This window comes from Tachypleus tridentatus, chromosome 1, assembly GCF_004210375.1.
Source record: "Tachypleus tridentatus isolate NWPU-2018 chromosome 1, ASM421037v1, whole genome shotgun sequence".
In the NCBI taxonomy this organism is placed as follows: domain Eukaryota; kingdom Metazoa; phylum Arthropoda; class Merostomata; order Xiphosura; family Limulidae; genus Tachypleus; species Tachypleus tridentatus.
Window position 1 is genome coordinate 32,252,003 of NC_134825.1, and position 27,191 is coordinate 32,279,193.

The window sequence follows — 27,191 nt, forward strand, 5'->3', positions numbered from 1 at the left end:
TTTTTTTTTTAATTCCGCAAAAACGCACTCCGCTCTTTAGGGCTGTATAGGAATTATTAGAATGACAACCAACTCTCATTTTTCAGTCTGACATTTGTATCTAAAGAGCTGTTTGTGGTTACTACTGACAAATGGTTCCCGTCTAATCTATTAAGTTTAAAAGTAGAAATAACCTTTATGTAGCTTTACTTGGAAATAAATAAAAAATAAATTAATGGCATTCTGTTATTGTATTTCATCATCAAACATTTTTTGCAACTCCGTGTTTTTTAGTATTTTAATATGTTCAAACAAATTATTAACTACTGTTAGAAGCAATATCTTTAGGTCGTGAAAGTGACCATGATTTAATTACATAAAACATGCATGTTGCAAAATAATTTACATTCTGATAAATATTAACATTGATTTCTATTAAGTATATCCCTGTGCTAACTAATAAGAAAAGTGAAGTACAAACCATCAACCCGAAAGTTTTGTCTTGTAAAGAACGTAGAAAATAGTAAAATATCATCGTTAACAGTAACATAACAAAAGAGTTTTTTGCTTTTTTCAATTTTAACTTTGAAATATTTTTATTCGTTAGATTTAAAAAAAAGTAAGTCAAACTTGAGCTTAATACCTTATTTTAATTTAAAAATTTGCTTATGTTTCTTATAAGATATTTCTGTTTTATCTAAACATTAATTTAGTAGAAGTAAGCGTGAGCCATCAATTCTATTTGTTAATTTTTAGTCCTAGCGCCATTAGTTTCCATTACTATAAGTTTTCATATTTCATGTTTCTACTTGCTTTTAATCTAGAGAATACGACGTCTCATGAAGTTTGTGAAGCAGGATTCACAATGTTTCATTGTTTATATTTCTTTTGACGAAATTAAATAGAAAGTATTGTGAGATTTTAGGAGAATTTAAAATACTAATGTTATGAAGTTTCGTCATAACATGCAGCTATACTTGGTTTTTACCAGCAAGTAGTTGATAATGCTTTCATTCATTGTTTTAAGGAGACTGAATATAAATATATTACAGTCCATTACCGAAGATCTTGACTACAGAACAAACTAACCTTCTTAATAATTAGTTTCTTTCTGTTGGCAAAGAGTAACTTCTCCAATCATGAGCCCGTAGTGATGGAAATAGAAAATAGTAATATAACATTTGCATGCTCGTACTTGTTTCTGATAGCAAAGTGAATTTAATAAGCATTTTAGAAAGCAAGTGCACATAAAGTCATCATAACTGTTAAAACGATTCATTGCTTTAAAAAACACCAAGCTCACCTGAATAAATACTCAGTACTCATCTAAAAACTGATAAACTTGTGCTTACAGCTCGTTACTGATTGATAAATTAACCAAAAAAAAGTATTGAGGACCAGTATATTGAAGAATGTTAACAACCGATGCTCGTAGATCACTATTTCAACAATTATTAGTTAATGTATCAGAATTTCAAGTTATGTATAATCACGAAAACTTGACCGTTCAGAAACAATTTTGTTAAACATAAAGCTACAGCGAGCTTTACTTTGTTTCGAAAAAAAAAAGCCAAGCTTCCTTTTGTGCTCGAGTTTAGATCTGTACATAGAATATATGTACAACATTCGCTGCCTCACGAATGACCTCAAGAATTCATTAAGCTTTCCTGGAAAACGCCTGACAAGTCCAAGCATAATTAAAAGTTGCCAGGACAGACTAAATATAATACATGTAATAAAACCATTAGATTTCAAAGATGTAAACAAATAAGGCGTACGAAATGGGATGACTCATTTGAATGCATATGAACTGGAAAGTACTTCAACAGTTTTATTGAGCAATGTAAAATCTTCTCTTCTGTGTATAAATATAATGTAGTTCATAAAATAATTATTATTAATGTTTTAACAGTAGCATAAGAAAATGAACCTCTCGTACCACTAGTTGTTTTTCTGTGTATTTTTAACAGCTGTCAAGGTAAAGTATAATTTCAACTCTATTAATGTAAATAGGTTCAAAATGATTTAAAAATATAATTTTAATAAACACTGCAAGTGCGAAAACGTTATTGCCTTCTGTTTTTAATTTTTTTATTTCACAGTTCTAATAAACTTGAAGCATTTTACACTTTCTCTCACATTGTTAGATAACAGTGCATTTTTTCTTCTTTTTGGTCATTTGGCTTGACGTAGCTTGGTGGTTAGAGCAGGCTGTAGATCGCAGGGCTCAAATCCCTGCCAGTGAATATGCTCGTCTTTTCAGCCGGGAGGAGTTATAACGTGACGGTCAATCTTACTCTTCATTAGTAGGAGATTAGCCTAAGATTTGGCGGTGGATGGTGTTGACTAGTTTCCTTCCACTTAATCCATCACTGCTAAATTAGAGATGGCTAGCGCAGTTGTCTCTCGAGTAGCTTTGTGCAAAATTCAAAATAAGCAAATAAACTTATTAATTTTATCAATATGGCATTACGAAAAAAGGACTTACAACTTCCTTCTATTAGTTACACAGTTGGTTGTTTATCATATAGGTATTTTATTTAATGTTTGTTTGTTTGTTTTTGGAATTTCGCACAAAGCTACTCGAGGGCTATCTGTGCTAGCCGTCCCTAATTTAGCAGTGTAAGGCTAGAGGGAAGGCAGCTAGTCATCACCACCCACCGCCAACTCTTGGGCTACTCTTTTACCAACGAAAAGTGGGATTGACCGTCACATTATAACGCCCTCACGGCTGGGAGGGCGAGCATGTTTGGCGCGACTCGGGCGCGAAAACCGCGACCCTCAGATTACGAAGCGCACGCCTTTACGCGCTAGGCCATGCCAGGCCTATTTGATTTAATAGGTTACAGAATAGATAATAAACATATTTAAGTTTTAACTCAATTCATAAATTAACTACTATTGATTGAATATTTAATTACAGTTTATATTTCTTGAGAAGTTAAATATTTATTCATACTTTGGAACTCTATGTGTTAAATGCCCAGGCAGGTGGTTATGGTGCTCAGCTCGTAATTTGTGGATAATTTTACAACTAATGTTAAGTCTATAGAGAAAGCTTACACCTTGTTATATGTAGTTAGATATATAACCTTCAATTTAATTTTTTTTCGAAATTTTAAGTTCTCTATCAGTTGATGGATTTTGAGATTTAATTTATAAATTATTTGTACTTCCTAACAATATATTCCATACTTATACATTTTGCTATAATGTGTCTATTACATAATGATGAAGTAAGTTTCTAAACGGCATGGCCAGGTGGCGAGGGTGCTTGACTTGCAATTTGTGGCTCTCGGGTTCAAATTCTCGTTCCACCCCTCATGTTTGTCCTTTTAGCTGTGAGGACATTGTAAAGTGGCAGTGGATGGTGATGACTAGATGCTTTCAATACAAAATTAGGGATGATTATCGCGATAGTTCTTGTGTATCTTTGTGCTAAATTAAAATACAAACAAAGCATCTGAAGACTAAAAATTATTATTTTGTAGGAAAATTAAGAAGACAATCATGCAAGAACAAACAGCTTTTTATCTTTATACTATTAAAATGTTTCCTGATTAGTGTAGGGATAATTTTAGTTTTCTTTATATGATTAGAATGAGTTAGTTTACTGTTTTAGCAAAATATATAACATCAGGCTTAAATAATTTTAAGACTTTTAATACAAACACAATATGAGTTAAAAATGTTTCACTCGTACGTATAAATATATATATATTTAAGTCAACTTTAAAATGTTCGAACAAATTATTTACAGAGGTTCGACATAGTCCATATAATTCTACCTGTGGTCCAGCGACAAGCGTAAAAGGTTTATTACACTATTCATCTTCATATGTATCTAATTATACAGCTTTACACTAAAAACTAACGATCTCTTTAGGTTTTGTTCAATTTCAAGGTTAATTCAAAACGATTTGACTTTGTTTGTCTGACGAAAAAAAGTGAACAAAAATGACAAACTTTGTATATCGTACTGATAATATTATCAGAAGTTACAAAGTATTGTTTGACTTCCTGTCGTACAAATAATGTTTTTTTCCACTTATTCTTCAACCAAAATTAAAGGTTTTCTAACGGTTCTTTTGACGTCAGCGACTTTAGGCTCTTGTATAATATATATGTATTCCGCCTGTTAGTACGTGGTAAAATTTACCGAGAAAGACGGTATTTTCCCAATACAGAGATTTCTTTTAGTTTTACAAGGTGTTATAAAACGTCTTTCTTTTATACAATGTGCTACTTTATAAATAAAAAGCACTCCATTCTGAAATAACTTATTCTACGGTCATGCTCCCTCAGTTAAAGATAACGTTTCTATCTGCTAGCGCAGGCCTTTTATCTCTTTAAAAACCACGACAAAAACGCTCTTTGTTCGTCTCCTGAATAATTAGTTCTTACATCTAAAACTTCTTAATGAAACAGTTTGTTTACATTTATGATAAAACCCTTCATATAAGTGCGTAAATAAAACAAAAAAAACACGTCAACATAACAACATGGGATGAAGATATATAGTTCAAATCTACACGTCTATTTAATTCCACTTGCATCGTCTGTACACCGTCTATAAGCTATAGGAATAAGAAATGATATGTGTACCCAACGCTATTACTAAACAGTTCACAATTATTCCAGTTATTTTGTTGCATTCATAAACTTCTCTTTATGTAAAACACAGTACTTTCTCTGAAGGAACTATGGGCTTCATCTTAGTGTTTCATGTATTCCTGGAAACGACGTAAACACCTCTACTTTCATTTTTGCTAACGTTAGGTATCAGTTGTTGGTTTGAATCGAAAAAAAACAAAACACACATCTTCACTGTAATTCTAATGTAATTTTGTGTCAACTATTTTCAGAACCATAAAGAGTATCGATATGTTTGAAATAAAGGAAGATTTAGTTTGTATTAACAAGTTACAAATATATTATTGATTGTTGTTGTTGTTTTGAATTAAGCACAAAGCTACACAATGGACTATCTGTGCTCTGCCCACCACGGGTATCGAAACCCGGTTTTTAGTGTTGTATATTACTAACAAATATCTGTCTCTTTACAGATAAATTCTGTAATTATTGTAAGTGAAAGTAGATTTCACAATAAGTCTTAGAAATATTATTTTAATTAGCACTAGATAATGTTAAACGTTTTTACTTTTTTGTAGTACACCAAATTAGCTTTACACGTATAATTTGAATAAATAATGTGACTTAAAACTGGTTTTCAAACGTTTATGACCTTATTTAGTGTCTCTGATATTCAAAAGTAGTTTCGAAAGACATTCAACTGATGGATAAATGAAAGCATCATTTTATCATAAGATAGTCGACTGAACAAATTTCAGACAGTGTGATATACAACAGCCACCCACGTGATCTGAAATACGGTAACCATAAGTAAGTTGCGGAAAGTTTGATAGAATCAATATATTTTTTAAATTCTGGTGTTTATAACTCAAACATTTGTTTTCGTGATTTTATTTCTATTTAACATCAGAGATCTGCTTGGAAAATAAAAAAGCTGTATAATACTAATACAGTCATGTGAAAAAATTAGGACACCCAATGAAAGCCTGTGTATTTTTGTAACATTTTTGGATATATAGACATTTAATCTCAATTTTAACAACACTGAGAGATTATAAAAACATAACTAAACAATTAAAACTGAAGAAAAGACTTTTCAAGATCTTCTGTAAATGTAATTCTACAAAAATGCATATTCTAACTGAGGAAAAAGTTAGGACACCCTATCCCTAATAGCTAGTGTTACCACCTTTGGCTGAAGTAAAATCAGTGAGACGCTTCTTGTAGCCATCTATCAGTCTCTGACATCGGTTTGAAGAAAGTTTGACCCTTCCCCAATGCAGAATTATTTCAGCTGTAAGATGTTTGAGGGGTTTCTTGCATGTTCAGCCCGTCTCAAGTCACCCACAGCATCTCAATAGGATTAAGATCTGGGCTTTGACTCGGCCATTCCAGGACTCTCCATTTCTCAGTTTTCAACCAGTCCTTGGTGGATTTACTGGTATGTTGTGGAACATTGTCGTGTTGCAGGGTCCAGTTCCGCTTCAGCTTTAATTTTCGTACAGATGATCTCACATGATCCTCAAGCACCCTCTGATACACAGTTGAATTCATGGTGGATTCTATGATTGTGAGATGTCCAGGTCTTGCCGCAGCAAAGCAGGTACAAACCATGACACTTCCACCTCCATGCTTTACAGTTGGTATGAGGTTCTTTTCCTGGAATTCTATATTTAATTTACACCAAACATTTTCTCTGTTCTGGTGTCCAAATAATTCAATTTTGGACTCATCTGTCTAATGAACATTATTCCAGAAGTCCTGGTCTTTGTCTATATTCTCTCTGGCAAACTTCAGTCTGGCCTTGATGTTTCTTTTAGAGAGCAAAGGTTTCCTCCTTGCACACCTCCCACACAAGTTAAACTTGTGCAGTCTCTTTCTGATTGTAGAGGCATGCATTTTCACATCAACAGTAGCTAAAGTCTGCTATAGGTTCCGTGATGACATGTTAGGGTGTTTGGAGACCTATTTTCGCATTTTTCGGTCTGCTCTCGGGATGAACTTGCTTGGACGACCATACCTGGGCATGTTGGCAGTTGTTTTGAAAGCCCTCCACTTGTTGACTATTTTCCAGACAGTGGAATGGCTGATTTCAAACTTTTTTTAGATCTTTTTACATCCCTTATCAGACTCATAAGCTGCTACAATTTTCTTTCTGAAGGCCTCAGACAGCTCTTTTGTTCTCACCATGGTGCTCACTCTCACTTCAACAGTCAAGAGCACACCAAACTAAATGTCTGAGGTTTAAATAGGGCAAGCCTCATTCACAATGCTGAGTAACTATCTTCTAATCACGTGCATCTGGTGTAATACACCTGTGTGTGAGTTGAGCCATTTTATGTGGGCATAAATGTGGGGATGTTCTAACTATTTCCTCACCTAGAATATGCGTTTTTGTCAAATTACATTCTACAGAAGATCTCGAAAAGTCTTTTCTTCAGTTGTAATTATTTAATTATATTACTTTAATTTCTCAGCATTGTTACAATTGAGATTACATATCTATTTATCCAAAATAGTTACATATATACACAGGCTTTCATAGGGTGTCCAAATTTTTTCACATGACTGTATGTATACGTGCAACAGTCACCAGGTGGTTTAGATATGTTGCAGTATCTTAAGTATATTATCCTATTTTGTTCACATTTGTATTTATTTCAATTTGTCATAGACAACTTTGACATTTAGAATTAACGTGCCTGCTTTGATGGGTACACATGATAGTGTTGTCTGACTTTGAGAGTTCCGTTTGCTGCCTTGTCAACAATATGGTCACCTGAGGCACCGATTAAAACAAGTCAAAAGTTTAATGTTTTCAACTGATTACCATGCATGGTAGTATTAAAGAATGATTAAAATAACAGAGTTATATGTAGCTTCTGTAAATAACTAGCTGGTATCAGTGAAAATAATATGAAATACTACCTTTTTTTTTCTATTTCGCATGCATACATTTCTTTGGCCCGTGTTAGCATACTTTATAAAATGCAACATGAAAACGTATTTCGTTTGATTTTAACGCAGAACTACAGATGGCTATTTACTTCCAGGCAATCGAACCGTGGATTTTATCTCTGTAAGTCTGTGAGCTTATCGCTAACAGATCCATCAATGGCAGTTTGATAAAACATGAATATATTTAAAATTTTGATATAAACTTTAACTGGATATTTTCATAGGTTATTTGTTATAAATACACTAATTAACAAGTAATACTATAATATACAACATCTGTATAGGTATATAATATTTATAAATGTTATTTTAAACAGCAGAATTCTAGAGATTGAGAATCAGTGCTTAATCTCCTAGAAGACTTTAAACACCGATCATTCAGTAGAATATTTTATTATATACTAGAGAATAAATAGATATAAGATAGCAGGAAGCATCAGAGATAATTCTGATAAGAATCTTAAAAATATATATTCACTAAACTTTCCACAGAATGGCTTGGGGTAAAGTTTCCTGCTTGTGTTTTCTGGTTGTACAAGTATTCTCAGTTGCAGTCCTTCGGTTTTCTTCCTATTCAAATCTTTACTTACGGTATTGGATTCCCCTGGAACAGAGGTTGCCCCTAATTGAATGAAAAAAACTGTGATTATGCGTGTTCCCTTGACAGACGTGGAAAGCTATAATATCAATATTGTTTAGTGAAGACAAGCTTTCTATTATAATTGTATTTTCAACTCTCTAATGTGTTTAATTTTAAGTCGTTAGTTTCAATCCTCTCAGTGAGGATTATATAATTAATGACGTGTACTCTGCACTGCTCTCACTTCACAAACTTTAAATTATTCTATATTGTCGCATCAATTACCCTTAGGCCTTTTGTTTTGTATAGCTAGCTTGAGTGCTCCATTTACATAATCTATATGTTGCTTACATTTCCAAAGTTAAATACACAGTGCCCGGCATGGCCAAGCGTGTTAAAGCGTGCGATTCGTAATCTGAGGGTCGCGGGTTCGCATTCCTGTCGCGCCAAACATGCTCGCTCTTTCAGCCGTGGGGCGTTACAAAGGTACGGTCGATCCCACTATTCGTTGGTAAAAGAGTAGCCCAACAATTGATGGTGGATGGTAATGGCTAGTTGCCTTCCCTCTAGTCTTATACTAGTAAATTAGGGACGGCTAGAGTAGAAATTGAAAAACGAACAAACAATTGCATCAATGACGGGTTACAATAGTGTGTCTTAAAAAGACAATTTCTTTAGGTATATGAAGCCAACATTAGATTGACGGCCAAACAAATAACACAACGCTTGGAAAACGTAATTAATATTAATTAGAGGAAGTTTTGATGTTCGTGATAAACGCAAATCTAACCGTCTGGAATTTTTTTCAAAGTTTATAATATCATGTGAGAATTATAAAAATAAGTTGTTATGTTAAAATAGTTTACTGGGTTAGCGAGTGTGTTATTCAATCGTCTGTTGTTTCAACTTTATGAAAATTAAGTTTGTGTTTTAACGAAGCAAACGACATGGCAGAAAATTAATAAGTGAGATCATTACTTATGGCCTTTACTATGAAGCTAGACCTATCAGTGAGAACTAATGAAGTTAACTTACAAAACCTGAAGTGTAGAAAATAAAACGGTTTATGTATCATTAAGTGTTTTGTTGTTGTTTTTTATATCTCGCACAAAGCTCTCGAGAGCTATCTGTGCTAGCCGTCCCTAATTTAGCAGTGTAAGGCTAGAGGTAAGGCAGCTAGTCATCACCACCCACCGCCAACTCTTGGGCTGCTTTTTTACCAACGAATAATAGGATTGACATTATAGAGCTCTCACGGCTGAAAGGGAGAGCATGTTTGGTGCGACCGATTTCGAACCCACGACCCTCAGATTGCGAGTCGAACGCCTTAACCCACCTAGCAATGCCGGGCCACATCATTAAGTGAAATGATTAATTGTCAACAGTACGTCCACTACAAAACAATTTTACTGGAAAGGCAATGGTTATTGAGAAGTGAAAATAACAACACCGACTCTGAACTGAAAGAACATTTTCATCATGTTTTCAAGATTACCTTCAAAACATCTGGAGAATTTAATTTGTTTGTGTTGCGCCTTGGTGCAAGTGACATGTGAAGAAATATTTGAAACGAAAAGGTTTTCTTTCTTCCTCCATAGAGATAATAGTTAAAGCAACCATGGTTCCAGATATAAATTAGAAAATTTGGTGTATTGTAAATGAACAGAGAACTACAACAATAACTAAAGCACCTAAGTAATGTGCATAAACAATATTTAGCTTTGTTTTATCAGTAAAATTAAAATATGTTTTAAATGTTATTGTACGACATATGAATCTTAAAAATATTGGTGAATTTGTCTTAATTTGAAGCAATAAACCAAATGAGGTTTCTAATACGGCTTTCAATACAAATTAATGCACTTCAACTTATATTAATAGTGTAAGTACTGAAATTAAAAAGTGAAATATTTTGTGTACAGCTAACAGTACATTATCGTTTTCTCATTTTAAAAATATAGTGGTGGTTGGAGTTATTGTTCCAAGTGATAAGATTGAGGACTTACAATATTAAATCTGGGATTCAACTTCTCGTTGTGAACAGAGCTTTCATTTGAAACATACAAACTGGAACTATTTGGATTTATTAAAACAGGATACGATTTTTTTCTACTAACGAATTTTGGATTTTTAGTTGCTACATATCAATTGCATACCTTTATCAAGTGTCTGTTAGCAAAGATGTATAGCCGAATTATATAGACCTAAAGTGAGCCTTGAGGAACATATAAATAAACTTTTCTGTTTGTTTTAGTTATTGGTGTTGTTCCCTCACAACAACTAATATTTTAGAAATAGCCCAAAAGTTAGCGGTGGGTGATGCTGAGTAGATGTCTTCCCTCTAATCTACTCGTATCATTACTAAATAAGGGACGGTTAGCGAAAATAGTCTTCAAGGAGCTTCAATCCCTAAAATGCAAATAATGGATTATGATAGTTTATGCCACAACTAGATTAGCAGTTATAAAATTATTACGAATTTTTAATTGCTTTTTATTCCCAGCTCTATTCGTAATAATGATTGGGAATAGCTAGAGCTAAATCATGAGAAATAAAAGTTTCTGGAAACTGTTAATGCTGGATTTATTCTCTAATAGTCAAGACAGCTATTAGAAATAATTTTATTTCAGATTTATTGTACGTAGAATCCAGGAAAACTACATTGTTCGTTGTTATTTCTGTTATGAATAGCACTGAATATGATACTTATCTCTATTCGATATTGTGTCTTGTATTACAAAGCTTGAATGATGCATATGTACTAAAAATATATATAATAATGTAAACCAATAGTGCTTTTACTTAGTCCATTGAACATTTGAACCATTTTTTGAAAGACAGTGGAATCGATGGTGCAAATCCGTGAGTATTATTTTTTGAACTACACATTTTCACTTCTTCATTTCGTATGAAAAGAACTTTGATAATTTAAGCCTAATATCTTAGTACTCTGAGTGTACATAGACACAATATGACCTACACAAATCAAATATTTATTATTAAGTGACATAAACTAGATCTTAAATTCATTTTGACAAAAGCGGGCTATATAGTAGCTCATATGACGTCAATTTAGAATATTTCGCTTCGTTAGATAAAGACATTCCTTGGTTCAATATAGAACGACATGTATTTATATATAAAAGCTTGCTGTAATTTGAAACCCAACAAATAATATCATAATTTAATTTAATAAAAGAAAGTTTTGGTGATCAAAATTTGATAATAATTTTTCAATAAAATAATTAAAAACTGGAGTCAGATTAACAACTTAGTTTTCAACATTGTCTTGAATTTTATCAGAGCTAGTGTTTAAAATTGTTATTATTCCAATTTCAAGAACTACTTGAGAATTAACTATTGTTGTGCTTTAATCAATTAGCTCAAGTTAACTCACGAACGTAATCTTATGTGGTGCACACATAGAAAATGTACGAAACTACAGATAAATGTTCTTTATTTACTCTATGTTCAGTAATCTATGAGGTTTGTCGTTAAGCAAGTATTGGATTTTCCATAGTCATTAATCACTTAACACATTAACTACTCGATTTTTAGAACTGCTTTGTGCTAGGCTTTAGCATCTTTATACAGTGTGATCAAATAGTCGCTAAGGGAGTTATAACTCTAATCACCACATGTTGCTGCGAAGTATACATCAATATTTTTTATTGTATGCGTATGTTATAAAAATGTAAGTCTCCTAAGCTGTGGATGTATCATTTTAGACGACTTTTTTGAATCATTTCTATTCCTGTGTGTTTCTCATTATTATTTTATTGTTCTAACCTTTCCTGATAATTTAATCAGGATCAAGGTACTTTATAAACGTTTATAAACTTAAATTATAAAAAAATAATCTAGTACGTTTAATATTTATTATGTCGGATAAACACAGTCGTAATTTGTTTGTCTTTAGTTAAGCACAAGCTCTCGCAATGGACTATCTGTGCAATGCTTACCAGGGCTATCGAAACCTAATTTTTAGTGTTATAAGCCACTAATTTATTACCGTTCTAATAGGGGGATAAACATAATTGTAGATAAATAGAAAACTTAGAAACTATAATGAAATTTATTAGCACATGTTTCTTCAAAATATGATAATTCTTCATTCAAAAACTTTACTAACAGGTAAAAAAAAAGTGAGTCATTTACTAGTAAATGTGCAAGAAATAAAAACGGGACATTATTTTAATACTTCCAGAAGAACCTAAGATATTACTTTGTTATTTATAAATAATATATATTGCCAAAACGTTAAAAGGATCTAATGCGGTATTACTGAGTGTGGATAATATCATATAAATTAACAGTTTTTTGATTTATTACACAATACATATAGTGGATAATTTCGCTGTTATTAGGTACTTATACACGTTTATTGCTAGGTATAAATTGTTTACCATTTCTCACAATATTGGTGAATGTTTTCTAATTATTGTTCTCATTGTTGCGTTTCTTCTCTTTCTTATTATGTCTTCGCAGAGAGACATATTGTTCTTGTAATGTTTCTTCGACTTCGTGATGACGAGAAACTCACTTGAACTAAAAATATATTATCAAGACGACTTGTATCGAAACGTTGTTACCCATATCATCCCTCTTTAGAATACGTTTCCTCGACTTATTTTTTTTATTTGCTTCCATACACCTTTAAATCGATCGCTATTTTTTCATATCTCGTATGATTGAATTGAAACTTAATGGAGATTTACTCAAATTCAACATGCCTAGAAACATTTTCGTTTTTTTATTGAAGGTTTTTAAACGATTTTATAGGGTGAAAAATCAAACACTTCAAAAACGTATATTTTGGGATCCTGCGCGGTCATATTTACAACAATCAAAATGAAAACTGGGACAAACATGATTTTTGTGCGTCAGAAACACTGACATAAAAAAGTTGAATTTCTCCATTTTAAGTCTTTTGAGGGGAGTAAATACTAACAAAAAAGTACAATTTTGAAATTTTAGGTCAATTATTCGGTCGTATTTCGAACAATTTACACAAGATTTGGTACAAAGATACTGTTTTACAAATCCAAAACATTAAGAAAGCAAAAATGGTGGACTTTCAAAGATACTATAAAATAAATAATTTTAACTATTTTTCGCAGTTGTTCCATCGTATTTCGACTAACCTACATAGAATTTGGTTCAAAAATACTTATTCATAGGTACCGTATATAGTTACAAAAAAAAACATAAGATATGTCCACTTTTGGTCATTTTATTAGGGTCAGTATGTTAAATAAACCTATAATTTTAGGGGTTTTGGTCAATTACTTAGCTTTGTTTCGACCAATTTACGTATCGTGTGGTACAATGATTCTCTTTGCCGGTCTCAAACACAGATGTAAGACAAGTATGGAATTTTTTAGTACAATTGAAATAATATTATTATATGTTCTTTAAATTCTGAAAAAAATATATAATGAATCAGATATAGAATTTAGTATATAAAAATGTAATATGCTTAATACTGTTGTCTTATGACAAATATAATTGTAATCGTTTTTCGCCATATCGTAAAAGGCATACACACCATGACATTTATTATTGCTAAAATGGCTCATAAAAATAGTGTTCCGATTAATGCTGTGTTTGTTGTAATTCAACCAGCCTGAAGAACTCTGGACTGGGTGAAACTCGTCGTTGGCAATGGATATGATAAATATAGTTTAGTTAGAATACTATTATTATAATTATTGAAAAGCTCTAAGGAGCAAGATAAATAATGTAATGTTTAAAAATGTAATGATCCTAACACTAATGTTTTATGTTTGTTTGTTTGAGAATTTCGCGCAAAGTTACTCGAGGGCTATCTGCGCTAGCCGTCCCTAATTTAGCAGTGTAAGACTAGAGGGAAGGCAGCTAGTCATCACCACCCACCGCCAACTCTCGGGCTACTCTTTTACCAATGGATAGTGGGATTGATCGTCACATTATAACGCCTCCGCGACTGAAAGAACGAGCATGTTTGGTGCGACAAGGATTCGAACCCGCAACCGTCAGATTACATGTCGAACACTTTAACCCACCTGGCCATGCCGAGCCAGGAATGTTTTATGACAAGTATAGCTGTAACGTATTTACCGTTATACGTTTATTTTCAATACCTACGTTTGTTTCAGTTTGATGCATGTTACGTATATTGGTGGATGTGTATTGCGTAAGTCCCAACTGTTCTCTAAATTTGTGAAAGCTTCTCGAGAGTAAGAATCAACAATATTTGTTTTACTCAGTCAAATGTGACTCTGATTAACGTGTTAGATTAAGAATGACGTCTCTGGTTGCCATAAACTCTTGTTTCGTACTGGTGTTTATGGCTGCGCTATAAGAATGATGATCAATTCCTACGATTCAATAAGATTAACTCAAGAGTTGATGGTAGACGTTTTTAACTAGCTGCCTTTCTTCTATTCTAATAAATCAAAATTAAGGACGGCTAATACATATAACCCTTGTAGCTTTACTAACATCGAGGAAGAAAACAAATTATTTAGTAACTTCTGAAAATAAGTAAAAGTTCAATCCCTTTCCCCACAAGTTGAGTAAGCTTACAGTACTTAAAACATCAAATCAACCGTTTAAAAATCACCAGGTCATCTGTTATATTACATCTGTTCAAGTGAATTGTGATTTGTTGGTTGTTTATGTGATGCTGTATCATGAGAAAACCGACAATATCTCCGTAAGAGAGCAGAAACGCCTTCAAGGGATAATTTGTTTTACCCATTCGCATCACTAAACAGTATATAAACTATACAGTCTGTCAGTAAGTCAGTAGACATTGAAATGGCGTCACAAAAGGGGCGTTTAACGCTGTAATTTGTACTTTAGTGACATCATTAAAACGTGAGCATGTTGTGAATTAAAAGAATGTACAACATAACATAGGAACTAAAAGACGTAAGAGATAAAAATATTTGTTGCTTTCAATTTTGCGGAATTACAAAAAATGTTCAAAAAATACGGGGACTGTTTGAATTGCGCGGCTCCAGTTGGTTCCAGGGGAATCGCTTGGTGTCACTAGGTTTGCACAGATCAGCTGATTACGACGCTATTTCCCGATTGCAGATATCTTCATTTGTGTATTAGCTACGCGGTTTTAAGTGAAGTGCGATTTTTTCGTTTGGCAGATTTCAGAATGAATGACCTGAAGAAGCAACGACTTGCTGTGAAATTTTGTGTTAAACTTGAAAAATCTGCGACTGAAACTTTTGCTATGCTTAACACAGCTTACGGTGATGTTGCTATGAAGCGTACGGCATGTTTCAAGTGGCATAAACGTTTTAAGGATGGTCGACAGTCCATTGAAGATGATGAGCGTCCTGGACGTCCTTCCACGTCAACTGACGACCCACACGTCGACAAAATCAACACTCTGGTGCGGGCAAATCGACGTCTGACTGTCAGGAAGCTTGCTGAAGAGTTTGGGATATCAGTTGGATCTTGTTACGAGATTTTGACCGAAAAATTGAAGATGCACCGTGTTGCTGCGAAATTCAGCCCTCAGAACTCGTGGGTTTTTGGCCAAACACTCGATCACTGTTCTTCCCCACCTCCCTACTCACCTGACCTTGCTCCTTGCGATATTTTCTTGTTCCCCAAACTCAAAAGACCCTTGAAAGGAAGAAGATTTGAGACGATTCTCGAGATTAAGGCAAATGCAACGAAGGAGCTGGAGGACATTACAAAAGAAGCGTACCAGGACTGTTTCAACAAGTGGAAACACCGTTGGGATAAGTGTGTGCATTGGGGAGGAGAGTACTTTGAAGAGGTCCCAGACCTGTACCTTCTAAATAAAGTACATTTTGTTTTATGACGTCAGTCCGCGGATTTTTTTAACAGACCTCGTATATATGTATATATATAGCCATTTCAATCCCTAGACATCTTATCTTGGCATTGAACGATATGCTATACACTTCCTGTACTTTTACTGACTACGTTTTTATCATTCTTTTGGACTTTACTGACATCCTTTTTCATCTTTTCTCATCTTCTTTATCGTAATCTATAAACTTCCTATGTTGTTTTCCGATTTTATCATCGATCAAAGTGATCGCTTGTCATGAGCTTCTAATTCCTTCTTCTGTTTTTATTCTATACTCAGACTCTTTCTTTCTAGCCTTCTTCCTGTTTTTTTATAATGTTTCAATACAATTTTCCATCTAACTTCGAGTGTTGTCGTCGCCTTTATATTGAATTTGGATTTTATTTTCACCCAAATAATCAGATTGAGATCAATGTTGTTTGTCATTGGTTTTTTTTCTGAGGGGGGCATTCAAGAAAACGAATAATGGAAAATCTGGTTCATCTAATGATGAAAAAAAACATTTTATTGTTTAAGCTTAAATATGTTAAATGTAACAAACGTTCATCGGTAGGCCTAACATGGCACTTAAGCTACGTTTGAAAAAAATTCATAATCTTGCTAATTTCTCTTTATTTCTTCGTGAAACTACTAAAATCATTGAACTAAATAGACTGATAAAACAGATAATCTAATTAAATAATGTTAATTGACTAAAAAGATCGTCAACTTACTCTAACCTAATTTTCTTTTTTATACGGTTCCACTCATTCTTTGCTAAACTTCGGAGAAAACTCTAGATATTGATACTATGTCAGTTACATTAATTTTAACTTATTTTTAAAAATAAAAATGTATAGAAATTCATAGATTAAAAATAACTAAAGCAATATTTTTAGCTGCGGCTTAGTGACTCACAGAATGGCTCTGTATGTTTTTGAACACTAAGTTTTATTTTATAGCTCCGTCATCTCATGACTGATTTGACATCTAATTTCAATTTTGGACTCAGGAATCAAACTTCTGTTTGGATGTATTTTAACATGCTCAGTATCTCATAGATTAATTTATTCTAATTCTGTTTAAAATAATTTCAGTTTGAGGATAGGCTAGTAAAGATTCTGAGGGGAAGTAACATGGAATATAGTATACGAGTGCCCACATCTTGGTATTGGCGAACAAAAATGTAACTGATAAAAATAAAAAAGTCTTGTAGTATATGTACTCTAATTTTGCTTAAGAGTTTCAATAGATGCTGTTGTTGAGAATTCCCTCTTATTCTTACTAAAAATATCTACAGGGCTATTTAAGAAAATTATACGATCATGAGGTTATGTATTATCACACAAACTATTTGTTCTTTTTGAATCTCGCGTAAGGCTCTTCTCCTACCACTCAATCTCATAACTAGCCCACTGCTGTTCCTTGCATGGAAGTTATGAAGAATCAACCTACATTAGTTTGTTTTGAATCTCGAGCAAAGCTACACCAGGGCTATCTGCTCTAGCTGCCCATAATTTATCAGTGTAAGACTGCTAGTCATCACGCCCCCCCCCACACAACTCTTGGACTACTCTTTTACCAACGAATAGTGAGACTGAACGTTACATTATAACGCTCCCACGACTGAAAGGGTAAGGGTTTGGTTTGATGGGGATTCGAACCCGCGACCCTCATATTACGAGTCGAGTGCCTGAACCACCTGGCCATGCCTGGTCCTGTAGAAAGAAAAGGCTTTATCCAAGAGTTGTCATATATTATGTAAGAGTGTAAAATTGAATGATATCTGTAACTTGTTCTTACACTCAATAAAAAGGTCAAATGATGTTTATTATTTATATTATTACTTCTTACAATAAATATCTGTTCAATCGTCTGCAAAAAAGACGTCACAATTAAGGATGTTTTCACATTAAAGTATTTTAAAATAAAATTATGAACAAAGTACTTTCGTTATGAAATCTAAATTCAATTAAATGTTTTCATTTCAACACACGACACATATCAGCAACAATAGCAAACATAATAAATACGATATTATCACACACAGACGAATATAATATATGCAGCATCCTGTCTATTGCAAATTTGCATTCAACAGGTCCTCCTGATGAATATTCTAGGGAGGTAGTTCATATGGATCAAAATATTCGCTTTTTTCTATGTCAATCAAATTAAACACAGACCCAGCGAGTACTTGGTTAATTATCCAAATCCAAATTAATGATAAAGATTTGTTGAGCTACTTGAGGAATTGATCACTAGCAAACCTACTTAAGGGTTCTTCCTGTGCACGTATATCTTCTAAGAATATCGAATACATTTCTATAGTGTTCGTATATTTTAGATATCGGTTTAAGATTTTCTCAATTGACCAATTTCTATTGTGCACTGAAATTCTGCCAAGGCAAGAACATTTGTAATGTGGAATAATTCCTTAACAAAACGTGTATCACTTTGTAAATTTTTCCATTTCACTAAGTTTAAGTGAGAATTTACAGATTTGGTTTCAGTTCTAAGACGAAGAGGCTGTAGACTTCTGAATATTCCTCTTAACCGATGTTAATTTCTTGATCTTTAAACTGTTTTGGTGTTCCACAAATTAAAGTTCCATAACTTAGTGCATACAGACCAGCACCGACATCAATTTGCATTGCCTGAGCAGGAATTTGGCTTCCACTTACGTTAATTGATATTATAATGCTTGAAGTCGTGTGAATGTTTCCTTCAAGATACATCAAATGTATCACCTGACGTATCACAATTTATCCCGGAGGAGCCTCCAATTATTATGTAACGTATTATAATTTCGAAAAACCTGAAATTGAGTTGACTGATAATTTAGACTTAGAATTGAAATAAATGTCGATATGTATACAATTTATAGTACATTTTAACAAAAATGATACGCACAACTTTTTAATACACAAACATTTTAATATAGAAACAAGGACACAACTTACAATAATGGTTGTTACAAATAATGATCTATGTACAAAGGTTTTAAAAACTTACAAACAATATTGAGTCTCATATCTGGTCCGTAACTTCTTTGATGTCTTATCGAGGGTTCACGATGAGCGAATTAATTTTGAGTTGATGTAGAAACGATTAACTTAACAGAGAGCAAGTTATACCTGGGTTCTTCATTCTTCGTTGGTTACACACCAAGTTATCCACTGCTAAGGTTATATAATTTTTTTAAAGATACTAAGGCTCGATGTGAATGCACTGAAGTTAAATGGTTTGTAATGTTCGAAATCAGTAAAATTCCTGGTCAAATATCTGAATTTTCCGATTAATAAATGTTATAACAACTACCTATATAACGGTAAACTCGTTACAGTGCATTATTAGAGTACAATCATTCTGCATGTTACCAGTATACGAAGCTATAATGAGCTTTTTACAATACACTTGTTATCAAATCTGAGTAATACTGATAGTAGAAGATGAGCGTTGTAGCGGCTCCGTCGTTCACTTTTATGTTAACCTTTCTGGTGAACCAATCATAAATACACATAGATTATTTGTAAGGCTTAGGAAATAACTCATTCATTTGGTTTAACCTTCTAATTAAATATTTATGTTCATTGTAGTCAGCTGGTATAATATAATTTATTGCAGTATCAGATCGAGGACCTACGAAGTAGGAAACAATCGTGTATTATCAGATACTTTAAACCAGTTATGAGGATACTGTAATTTGGTCAAGATGTATTCTACGGTTCTTAAAGTTCAATCGCTTCTCAGGGGATGATAAGATTGTAACCGGTTAACCATTGACGCTTTTTCCAAAAGATCACTCAAACACGGTGGTTTAAACAAAAATACGCCTATATTTTTAATGGCTAAACATCTGAATACATGTTCTTTAATTACTTAAACAGTTAAGAAACCTAATATACTAAAATAAACTGTTATTATAATTCGTCCAATAAAATACTTTCCCAAAATCTCTCAGTTCTTTTTTAAACTGAATATAGCACTATTACTTCAGATTTGTATTTTAAAATATTACACACATTCATGCTTACATTAGAATTACTATAGTTTTATTTGTTTACACTAAAATGATAACATATTTCGCAAAAGCTATATACTTTACAAGAAAATTTGGTTTGAACTCATTGTTGGCTTACTAAGATAAGTTCTTACAATGCTAACATTTTTAAAAAATGTTATTTCGATTTTTTTATTGTAATTATGTTCAATTTTATACGTTTAGTTCATTTATGCTGGGCCCGGCATGGCCAGATGGTTAAGGCACTAGACTCGTAATCCAAGTGTCGCGGGTTCGAATCCCTTCACAACAAACAAGTTCGCCCATTCAGCCTTGGGAGCGTTATAATGTGACTGTCATTCCCACTGTTGGTAAAAAGTAGCCCAAGAGTTGGCGGTGGGTGGTGATGATAGTCGCCTTCCCTCTAGTCTTACGCTGCAAAATTAGGGACGGCTAGCGCAGATATCCCTCGAGCAGCTTTGCGCGAAATTCAAACCAAACCATTTAAGCTCTTTCGGATAATTGCCATGGTTCGATAACCTAAGCCTATATGTGTATGCTTATTCATTTGTAACTGCAATAAAACCTGTCCAGGGCGGTATCGCACAGAACCGAGCAAAATTTCCGGCTTAAGCAGGTTTTCCGGCTTAGACATTTCCTTAATTATATAAAATTCTTGAGTGGAATGTTATTCTTGCCTGACTCAAGGGAAGTTAGACGTTTGTGAATAAAGTTATTATACTGTTTATGTTATATTTATTAGAATAAGAACAAGAATATACAAAAGTACACAAAATCTTAATCAAATGTATTTGAATAAAGTATCCAATTTCACATGTTTCGTTTTTTATTGGGCTTTCTCATGCGGTTAAAAGAAAACGCCAATTCTACGGCTCTTTCATGAAGTTCATTTTCCCCCTTCATTTTTGCATACAATTTGATAGAGTTAATATAATTTAACACTTGCGATGAAGTAGGAATTTCTATTTCCTCAGTATTTTTTCCATTTTGTTCATCTTCTGAATCTCTCACACTGTTACCATCTTGCGATTCTATTATAGATTTTAAATCAATTTTATCAGTTTCTGTTAAAACATTCTTGTCAACGTTCACAAAACTTTCCGCGTTCACAGAATCACCTGCATCAATCTTCTAAATCAGTTTGGATTTCACTAGAATCATTATAACAAACAACTTCTCCACAATCTCTGCCATTATCAAAAATAAATCCACTGTTTCGAAAGCACTTTATTACACATTCATCGTTTACGCATTTGAATGAATGACTTAAAAATACAATTGCATCTAACACGTCAATTTTCATGGTCATTTCAGATGTTCTCTTACAGTCGTCCATGTTTTCAATAATATGCTGAAGCATCAATTTTCTGTATTTCAATTTTACGTAGAAGTGATGTTGTGCATGGAGGTAGAAAGACTAAACGAATATTTGAAAATTGAACTTTCGGGTGAGAAGTTTCATTATTTAGGAAAAGTAGAATATTCTTATTTGCTTGTTCCATTCTTTTGTTTAATTTGTTAACAAATTCTTCAAATATAACACTTGTCATCCACGCTTTATTATACGCTTTCGATTCCACAAGAAGTTGATTCTTCTTTCAATTTTTGAAACAGCGCGGATTTTCACTTTTACCTGTTACGCATGGTAAATTTTCCCTAAATTTTAAAATTAGGGAAGATATGAATTTATTTTTTCGTGGTAATTATTTAAAGAGTACAATTTTGCACTTACAAGACAAATATATTTCCACAAATCATGAATCTAATTTAACTGCAAAATAGTGACGGCAGAAAAAAGAACAGAATATATTTAACCATTACTTCCTGGCCCGACATGGCCAAGCGTGTTAAGGCGTGCGACTCGTCATCTGAGGGTCGCGGGTTCTCGCATCCCGGTCACGCCAAACATGCTCGCCCTTTCAGCCGTGGAGCGTTATAATGTGATGGTCAATCCCAATATTCGTTGGTAAAAGAGTAGTCCAAGAATTGGCGGTGGGTGGTGATGACTAGCTGCCTTCCCTCTCGTCTTACACTACTAAATTAGGGACGGCTAGCACAGATAACCCTCGAGTAGCTTTGTGCGAAATTCAAAAACAAACAAACAAACCAATACCTCCTGTTACAAAATGTCCGACGATATTTTAATATTTAAACAAATGATTGATTAAATAAGAAATTAATATTTAATCAAAAACATTTTTTTCGCCTCATTCAGGTTCTAATCCTACTTCTTTATAGATGGGTTAGGTGAAAGATTGTTTTTGGTTTTTGAATTTCGCGCAAAGCTACTCGAGGGCTATCTGCGCTAGCCTTTCCTAATTTAGCAGTGTAAGACGAGAGGAAAGGCAGCTAGTCATCACCACCCACTCTTGGACTACTCTTTTACCAACAAATAGTGGGATTCACTGTATAACGCCCCCACAGCTGAAAGGGCGAGCATGTTTGGTGCGACCGGGATTCGAACCCGCGACCCTTGGATTACGAGTCGAACGCCTTAACACGCTTGGCCATGCCGGGCCTAGGTAAAAGATATTTTTTCGTCCACGTTACGCAGGTTCTGCCATATAGAGAGCCTTTTATAAGAGAAATCTTAAAATAATGCTGCAAAATTTTGATATTTCTGGCTTGTACAGGTTTTGCTGTAATTTATAAATATATATAAACAAATACTAGTTACGAACTAGAAAAAAAAGTTAACACTTAAATAATCGTATATACTAAGTAGTGCAAATATTTTGATCAGGTCCCCACACTCTTACTCTACTGTTATTTTAGTTAGTCTCTGACAATGAAAACATTAATTAAATAGTTAGAACATCATGTTACAGAGCAAACTCTCTCAAGGCGCTTGAAAATATTTTAGCACGTATTCTACGTTTATTTAAAGCTCTACAAAACAGCACATACAATCATCGTCTCGAGCCAAGGTTGATTACTGCAATTCCTGTTCCGTAGAACTTGATCATGTCTATATATATTATCTCTTTACTATGTGAGATATCAGTGCTATTGTTCATTTATATGAGATATCATGTTTTTGTTAGTTTGTTTTGTTTCATAGAAAGCTAGAGGGTTATCTACGATAGCCATCCCTAATTTAGCAGTGTAAGACTAGAGGGTTTTGATTTGATTTGTTTTGAATTTCGCGCAAAGTTACACGAAGGCTATGTGCGTCAGCCGTCCCTAATCTAACACTGTAAGACTAGAGGGAAGGCAGCTAGTCATCACCACCCAACGCCAACTCTTAGGCTTCTCTTTTACTAATGAATGGTGGGATTAACCGTCATATTATAATACCACTGCGGCTGATAGGACGAGCATGTTTGGTATGACGGGAATTCGAACCAGCAACCCTCAGACTACCGGACATCATATATCTATGTTGTTGTTTTTTCCCTTAAAACAAAGCAGAAGAAAATTAACAAACAGATTTATTATGAACAAACGTTTTGAAAATCGCACATTTGATTTCATATAATCAAATATTTTTTGACTTAAGATAGACGGTAAAAATCAACGGCATGCAGAATTGATAACTTAATAGACTAACACAATGTTTTATAACATTTTATAACACTACATCCCATTTCTACTAACTATTCGTGCGTGAAACTTAATATTCATTTGTAAATATATCGAATCATTCAAATTAATTGTCTACTATTCCTCAGTACTGCGAACTTACAACATCTAGAAATAGGTTTTGATACTTGTGGTAGGCAAAGCACAGGTAACCTATTGTGTAGCTTACTGATTAACTTCCAACAAAACAAACATTCCTTATGTTTTCAACTTATTAATAAAAACAAGTATGCCAATTTAATGTGCTTTGAATGAAGTATTCATCTTATATAACTCGCTGTTTTGGTATTTTTAGAGGAACAGGTGATTTCAAATACAGGATAGAGTGTGTTGCATTAAAACAAGTTTTGTGTGTCACCAGGCTGTTATTCTCCCCACCACTGAGTCTTTTCATGTTTTGCCTCACGACTGTGCATTTCAGCAATAGCCATATAGTATTTATTCAGTTCGAAAGCCTCCGCTATAAAAATTTCATGAATGAAGCAATGTACTACCCTTTGAATGTTTTCCATAATCTATCTCGCTTATGAAAATGACAGTTTCCCATCACCCATTTCAACAGTCTGGTTGCACAGAAATCTATGGACAATACGACCACTATATTTTCGTATGGACCACGAAATAAATAACAAAACAAAAACTAATGGATGTTTAAATAAAAGGATGCCCTGTTGGTATCAACCGTTCTTTTTAATCTGTTCTCCATTTGTCTAAGTACAATATGTCTTTTTGCACACTACTCTTCAACTATCAACAGCGTCACATTAGAAATTGGGGATTAAAGTGATGAACTGAAATTTATGTTTGTTTTTTTAATTTCGCGCAAAGCTACACGAGGGTTATTTACGCTAGCCGTTCCTAATTTAGCAGTATAAGACTAGAGGGAAGGCAGCTAGTCATCACCACCCACCGCCAACTCTTGGGCTACTCTTTTACCAATGAATAGTGGGATTGACCGTTACATTATAACGCCCCCGTGACTGAAAGGGCGAGCATGTTTGGTGCGACGGGGATTCGAGCCCGCCACCCTCGGATTACGAGTCGAACTTCTTAACCCACCTGACCATGTCGGGCTTATAGGGAGATGCACCTAGGTACTTATTCTAAAGATGGCTAGCTGATAAGGGTATTAAAACTTTTATCAAAATAAAGTACAGAGCAATTTTTCGACCATCTTAGGTCATCCTCAGGTTAATAAAGAGGGCTTGCAACTAACCATTGCTGGACACATGTTTTAGGGACGAGAATATAAATGGGTACGGGATTGTAGGGGGCGTTGCAGAATATGTTAGGTTATTAATTAGTGTAAGTGTAAAGGTGTTTCATTATATTGGTTTGAATTTGGTTTTAGTTGTTGTATAAGTGTGGATTATTTGATTTTGCGTTTGTTTGTATTTGTTTCCCAACTTAGTATCTGGGTGTTTTCTACGGTTATGTTACGTTTATTTGATTTGTAGTGTTCAAGACCGTGTGAAGGTATTGTTTTTTTGTTTTTTTTGTTATTAGAATCTGGTTTCCATTTTTCTGCTTGTTTCCCCAATTTAAAAGTCATGGAAGTTGTTACATTATATTTTATTAATAATGTTGGCGTTGTGCTTTTTAATGTAGTTTTTGCGTTGTATGGACTTTAGTTTTGTACGTGGTTTTTGAATAAATTTGGTGTTTATTGGAATGTCATGTAAGTTTTTCCAAATGTTGGTTATTTTCTCTCTAATGTTGGGATTATATGATATGCAACAGTGTAAATGAGAGCGATAAGCACAGTTCCTCAAAACCCGTAACTCCCATTCAATACGCTGTTCTAATAAAAAACCACGGAAAAAGCGCTTCCTCACCCATCGGCTATCAAAAATCTGAGATAATCATCATACAGTCTTAAGGGGGTTACGTTTGACATGCCAGCTACAATTACCAGTATTGTATATCTACCACTTCCTACCAGGAGTCATTAAACTGGAAGTAGTATTGACAAACTAATTATTAAGATGCCAAAAACCACGACCACGCGAAACTGAAAGTACCCCAAGAAAAACATGATCATTATGGTGTAACCATAACTGATTGAAATCAGAAACATAACGTTACAAGAAACTGGAAATAAGAAGTGTGTATTTGGAACTGACTTAATTCGTACTGACAGTAAGTGAATTGCAAAAAAAAATCCACACGGGAAAAATTAACAATTAATTAATTAGGTCACTAATAGCTCTAACGGAAAATTTGTCTAGAGAAACAGATATACAATTAAAATCACCCACAAGAATATCAATATCTATTGCCGTCTGTCATCATCGCTGCTAGGCACAAAGATATTAACCAAGACAAAAGTACAATCAGAAATAGTATCTTTAAGAATTATAATATATCCATTGTTATTAGAAAAACTATTGATTTAGACTGAGACAAATATTTATGAAAAAATGCTCTTTGTTTGCCCAAAGAATTAGATGAATAACAAGAACAGTGTAACAAACGTGGCAAAAGATAACTAAACTTATTAGTAACATAAAAAAAGTAGTTGAAAATAATACTAATCAAAATGTGAGCGTAATGTATTTAACCATTCCAAACCGTTACAATTAAGAACATAAACTTTGAAATAATGTTATAGATTTGGTTTTCACTTCCACTGTTCATGCCTTCCCATTTTTGTGGGCGACTGATTGTTTACAATAACAGTTAATATCCATTTTTAATCAAGTCTTTTGAAGAGGTATGTCCCTCCAGTCGTTAATCAGAAGTTAGTGAACATGTAGAAAGTCGTAAGTCAGGAGTCTTTAAGCTAGCAGGAGGTGCAGAACGGTCGTCACTTCGTATATCACCAGCAGCCGTAGGTAAGGCCAAAAGTCATTATACTGTTCAGGAACATTCACGTCACCATCCGATACATCTTCTTCCTCGGACATTGGTTCTTGAAGAGGCTCGACTCGCTATGAACTTCATTAGTAATTGACTTAGTAGAATAGACTTATGTGACAACCAATACGCCATCTGTTGTTCCCGCACGAGTGCTGTCCAGAGTTTAGGTGTTTCCGTACAAAAACAAGCCACTTGACCTTGTGCATGATATAGGAGTGGACAAACTTGATGCAGGGCATCTTCTCTCCGATTACAAACACATCGTTGTTAATCATTAACAAACACAAACACCAACTTACATAACGGATCAAACAGTTCCGACATATACGGCAAGGAAGCCCGGGTGCTCTTAAACTAAAGATAACCTGAACATGCCGTTTAGTGTATTCAGATAAACAGCGTTCTCTTTCTTCCAAACAATCGTCTCCTTTCTCTCGCAATCAAATTCGTCCAATTTCTCCTGTAATATATTATCTGTATTGTATCAAGATACACCCAGAAACAGAGCTTTGAGTACTCCATTATAAAGTTCATTAACGAAACAAATACCGTAATTTATCGTCACGCAGTGATCAAAGGCTAGATCTGCTTTAAATTCTTAAACAAACGTTACTATCAGAGAACTGATACGTGTCGATAAAATTCGAGTGGTTCGTCTTATCAGTTATGAGTTTAATCACCAGATAGTTCCTTATTTTAATAATAACTGTAATTCTTAAAATTTAAGGAAGAGTTAAGGTATTCTTGTTGATAAACACTGCACAATAAAGTGTTGAATCTTTATCTTTCCCAAG

At 33.8% G+C, this 27,191-nt stretch overlaps 1 long non-coding RNA gene across 1 annotated transcript in view; it reads right to left on the reverse strand.

The window, feature by feature from the left end:
• Positions 1-7,904: 7,904 nt before the first annotated feature.
• The window catches only part of LOC143246028 (uncharacterized), a 33,728-nt gene continuing 14,441 nt past the window's right edge, over positions 7,905-27,191 (reverse strand). Inside the window, exon 2 of the long non-coding RNA XR_013025763.1 lies at positions 7,905-8,152. This is a non-coding gene — a long non-coding RNA (uncharacterized LOC143246028). The remainder of the gene's footprint in view (positions 8,153-27,191) is intronic.